This window comes from Salmo salar, chromosome 20, assembly GCF_965601325.2.
Source record: "Salmo salar chromosome 20, fSalSal1, whole genome shotgun sequence".
Classification (NCBI taxonomy): Eukaryota; Metazoa; Chordata; class Actinopteri; order Salmoniformes; family Salmonidae; genus Salmo; species Salmo salar.
This window is the reverse complement of record NC_138310.1, coordinates 43,603,024-43,608,648: the sequence shown is the minus strand read 5'-3', so window position 1 is coordinate 43,608,648 and position 5,625 is coordinate 43,603,024.

The window sequence follows — 5,625 nt, the reverse complement described above, 5'->3', positions numbered from 1 at the left end:
CTGAATATTCAAAAACGAATCAAATTTGTAAGTACATTTTATCAGCACTATAAGGTTCCAGATTATTCTAAATCAGTTGAGTTTCAGAAAATTACAAATGTCTTATTTACTTCCCATAATTCCACAATGTGGCAATATCTACATACACTATAAAGCACATCAGTAGACAGACCAAATCTTAAGTTAAAACTGAAAATGGAATTTAACAAATAGGACAGGAAATTTGTACGACAACAGCTACAGTGAAAGCAAAGGGTTGTTTTCTGTGCATAATACAATACAGCACAAAAATGTTGCATTGAAGCACATTAAACATCATTGACATACATGAGCACATTCAAAGAGAAGCCACTCCCATCAGTGCCAAACAGTGCAATAGTGTCCAAACAAGATTCAAACACCATTCAAAGTTGTCTTCTATGGGGGCTGTGGTTACGTGGTCATGAATATGCAACAGGTGCCTATAAAAACTGCCAGGTTACATTGGCCTTCTGACAGAAAACCTTCAAAGGCTTCATTCAACTTGACTCTTCCCCAGCAACAAGCTTCTACAAAAGCAGCCCAAATAGACTGTCCTAGAGCCTTCCTCAACTAGCTGTTTTAAGTCTACATAGTAGCACTGAGACTCGAGGTAAGTTTTTCTTATTCTGTATTCAATTTTTCCCATGTTTTTCCCATGTTTAATTCATGAATGCTAAATTGCATCTTAATAGAGCCTAATCATTGCATTGACTTCATTGCACTTTAAAATTGAGCTGCATGAAGTGAATATTATTTTTCTGACTTAGTATCTAATGAAAAATGGGTGTCAGGTTTTCATGGTTGATTTTTACTTACTCAGATTGAGATATTCTGCATTAAACAACAGATTCAATAATTAAAGTAGTCTAATGTCAAGATGAATCCACATACCAGCTATATTCCCATTTCCCCTCAACCCGAAATGAATGGAAAGATGCGCATTAAAAAGTATGTGGTGCTTATCTAATCCATTAACTTTGGATTGTGGGACGTGACTGGAGCTACAAAACAGATTACCTGGGACGTCAAGTTATCTCAACAGAAGACCACTTTTGAGGTTTGAAAACATCAGATAAAACTTAGATTTTGGAGTGTAGCCTAGTGACATTTTTATTATGGTAATTCAACTAGGTATGACAAATAAAACTGGTTGTAACTCCTCAAGAAAATTGTTTAACTTAAACTCAAAACACTTCAAACTTTCAAGTGGAAATATAACACTGTACAGGTCCTGGTCATCTTTCAAAGATTTCACACTATCTGACTTGATGGTTTTCAAAATAAATATTTTTAGTTATATAATTTAGCACAATAGCGTTTACTTGTTTTATTGGGTTACAAAATATTCCATATGTGGTAAGGGACGAGGCACATCTTGTTATTTTTCTTGTTCCATTCACAAGTGCTTTGAATGCAATGACACTTCATCATACAGGGGTACTCCCGTAGATCATGTTTAACAATAATATTTCATTAAGTTCTGCAGGTGCAAAACTCCTGTGACTGGTTCGTTAATTCAGTAAGAGGGGGGTAGTGACAGAGAAGTCTACCGTTTCTGTTTCCTTTTTTAGCCCCACAAGACATTCTGTATTTACTTTCATATTGGACAGGCTGGTAAGGTGTCTTACCTGAGGGGAGTGGTGGAGGCTTTAGCCAAGCAAACTGCTTTTAAGTCACAATCATGGTCTTCACTGGCCTCTGCAGTGGGGAGAAGATTTGCAGGGTTAAGAATTGTGCATCGTTTCAGAGTAACATGACTTAGAATATGTGGACAACTACAAATACCTAGGTGTCTGGTTAGACTGTAAACTCACCTTCCAGACTCACATCAAACATCTCCAATCCAAAGTTAAATCAAGAATTGGCTTCCTATTTCGCAACAAAGCATCCTTCACTCATGCTGCCAAACATACCCTCGTAAAACTGACCATCCTACCGATCCTCGACGTTGGCGATGTCATTTACAAAATAGCCTCCAATACCCTACTCAACAAACTGGATGCAGTCTATCACAGTGCCATCCGTTTTGTCACCAAAGCCCCATATACTACCCACCACTGCGACCTGTACGCTCTCGTTGGCTGGCCTTCGCTTCATAATTGTCGCCAAACCCACTGGCTCCAGGTCATCTACAAGACCCTGCTAGGTAAAGTCCCCCCTTATCTCCGCTCACTGGTCACCATAGCAGCACCCACCTGTAGCATGCACTCCAGCAGGTATATCTCTCTGGTCACCCCCAAAGCCAATTCCTCCTTTGGCCATCTCTCTTTCCAGTTCTCTGCTGCCAATGACTGGAACGAACTACAAAAATCTCTGAAACTGGAAACACTTATCTCCCTCACTAGCTTTAAGCACCAGCTGTCAGAGCAGCTCACAGATCACTGCACCTGTACATAGCCCATCTATAATTTAGCCCAAACAACTACCTCTTCCCCTACTGTATTTATTTATTTTATTTTGCTCCTTTGCACCCCATTATCTCTATTTCTACTTTGCACTTTCTTCTACTACAAATCTACCATTCCAGTGTTTTACTTGCTATATTGTATTTACTTTGCCAACATGGACTTTTTTTGCCTTTACCTCCCTTATCTCACCTCATTTGCTCACATTGTACATAGACTTATTTTTCTATTGTATTATTGACTGTATATTTGTTTTACTCCATGTGTAACTCTGTGTTGTTGTATGTTGTCGAACTGCTTTGCTTTATCTTGGCCAGGTCGCAATTGTAAATGAGAACTTGTTCTCAACTGGCCTACCTGGTTAAATAAAGGTGAAATAAAAATAAATAAAATAAAAACATGGGACATTGTCAACAGAATGTTCTGATAGTCTAGCAGTCTCGCAGGTGTCAAATGAGCCATTCTTGCCTGTGTAATAATTGCGTGCACAGCATGAGGCACATGGATGGTTAGGGGAGTCATAGCCACAATATCAGAACATGCCAAAACAGACGCTACCGATCTCAAACAGGAAACCCTTCCCTTGAATCGTCTAGAATAATAACCAAAAGGTCTATATCCCACACCATCATACTGTGTCAAAACTGCTGACATAAACCCACCCGTCTCAGAAACAAACAGATGAAAAGGTTTTGTATGGTCTGGCAGGCCCAGGCAAGGGGTGGACATCAGAGTGTGTTTCAATTTTACCAATGCCGTCTCAGTCTCATCCGTCCAGACCACAATTTCACTCGCCTCCATCTTTCTCCCATAGTTCAAACATAACAGGATTGTATTTATCTCTGCATAGTCTTTCAACCAAGGACGGCAGTAACGAGCCACACCCAACAAAGACATGCTGCTTAGTAACAGGTTTAGGCAAAACTTTAATTGTCTCTAATCTATCTTTGGAGAGGGTGCGACCTTCAGAAGTAATGTCATGACCTAAATAAGGTCCAGCATAACTGCATTTTACTTTGGGAAACTTTATGACCATTTTCTGCTAAGACAATCAGCAATGCTTGAGTGTCCTTGTGACATCTCTCCTCTGACTGTGAGCAAACCAACAAATCATCAACATATTGAACCAAAATGCTTCCAACAGGGGCAACAAAACCCTCTAGCTTCCGAGCCATTTCTTGGGCAAAGATCAACGGTTATTCAACATAACCCTGGGGAATTACTGTCCAAGTCAACGCAAGAAACGCAAACAAGAATCACTCCTGTGACTCTTCAGCCACAGGGATACTGAAAAAATTATTTGCCAAATCGATCAGTGAAAAACAACAACTACCTGGAGTCACCTGGGATAAAATGGTAACAGTGTTAGGCACCAGGGGTGCTCTAGCATGTACAGCATCGTTTACTATTCTAAGGTTTTGCACAACACGATAATCACCAGCTGGTTTCCCAATAGGTAAAATTGGTGTGTTACAGGGTGAATTCAGACAGGGAATCAAAGCGCCTCTTTCAACTAACTGTGAATTGGAATAATACCCTTTTCAGCTTCTTTGCTAAGAGGGTACTGAGTTTTGTAAGGTCTGTGGGTGCTTTTTGGAACGACCACAACTGGTGCAGTTTCGTTAACACCCACATCGTTCCATTGCTTTCCATGAGCTTTTGATAAGCTACAATGGTGAACAGAGCCAGGGACTTCATACAGACTTCTCTTAGTATCTGTCAACAACACTCCAGCTGCTACAAAGTCTTCTCCTCTGTATATCAAATTCATGGTTATCTCAACTTTTTGGTTTAACCATCTCTGTTGGTATTCAGGGTCTCTTTCAAATGAGGGAACAGCAGCAGTACAATGTAAAATGTTCAGAAACTTCCCAGTTAGCATGCAATGGGGAATAGAGGGATTGCTCTCTCAGCTGTCCCTCGACATGTTGATCATTCAAATGCCAAGCATAGTAACAGTTCATTAGGCAGAGGGAGATTCCATTTTCTCTCGATCCCAATGACAATCTTTCTTCAGTACATGCAACAGATAAATCCATTTTACACATCAAATCTCTTACTTGTACATTTACCGGTCAGGCAGATGAATATAGGAATTGGTGTTTCCATTTCCACCACATCTATGGGAAAGGTCAAACATTCTTCAGAGGGAATTCCAGATGCTCCAACTGTGCGAATTGTTTTCTTTGAGAGGAAAACAGATAGGGCAGACATTTTCAACACTGAAACCGTGGCCCCAGTGTCCACCAAAAATTCAATTTTATGGTTATTACCTAAAATGTCAATGAGGGAGTTTTGGGTTGACAAGGTGGTCAATTTTAACATTTGACAGGTTTCTTCTGCTTCTTCTTCATTGTTTTCTTCATTAGTTTCTTCTGTTTCCACCTCATCCTATGTTTGGTAGCACCCTCGCCCTCCTCCTCTTCCAAATGGGTTGTCTACCTGTACGCCAACAGATGGGGAAGGCCAATCGTTTTGATTTTCTCCTCCTTCAGGACAATCTCTTGGGAAATGCCCTAACTTCCCACAGCTCCAGTCTGTCTTTGCATCAGCTCCAGCAGGGGCCCCTCGGCCTCTACCTCTTCCTCTGCCTCTTCAGTATCCACAGTTACCACAATTTCATTGATGTTTTCTTCCTCTTCCAGAGTAGTACATCAGCTGTGCCTTCTTCAGTGTCTTTCCGTCCTTTAGTTGTTTTGAAAGAGCTGCAAAATCTGGACCCCTACAAATCAGCCGGGCTAGACAATCTGGACCCTCTCTTTCTAAAATTGTCTGCCGAAATTATTGCAACCCCTATTACTAGCCTGTTCAACCTCTCTTTCGTATCATCTGAGATTCCCATAGATTGGAAAGCTGTCGCGGTCATCCCCCTCTTCAAAGGGGGAGACACTCGAGACCCTTACTGCTACAGACCTATATCTATTCTGCCCTGCCTTTCTAAGGTCTTTGAAAGCCAAGTTAACAAACAGATTACCAAGCATTTAGAATCTCATCGTACCTTCTCCGCTATGAAATCTGGTTTCAGAGCTGGTCATGGGTGCACCTCAGCCATGCTCAAGGTCCTAAACGATATCATAACCGCCATCGATAAGAGACATTACTGTGCAGCCGTATTCATCGACCTGGCTACGGCTTTCGACTCTGTCAATCACAACATTCTTATTGGCAGACTCAACAGCCTTGGTTTCTCAAATGATTG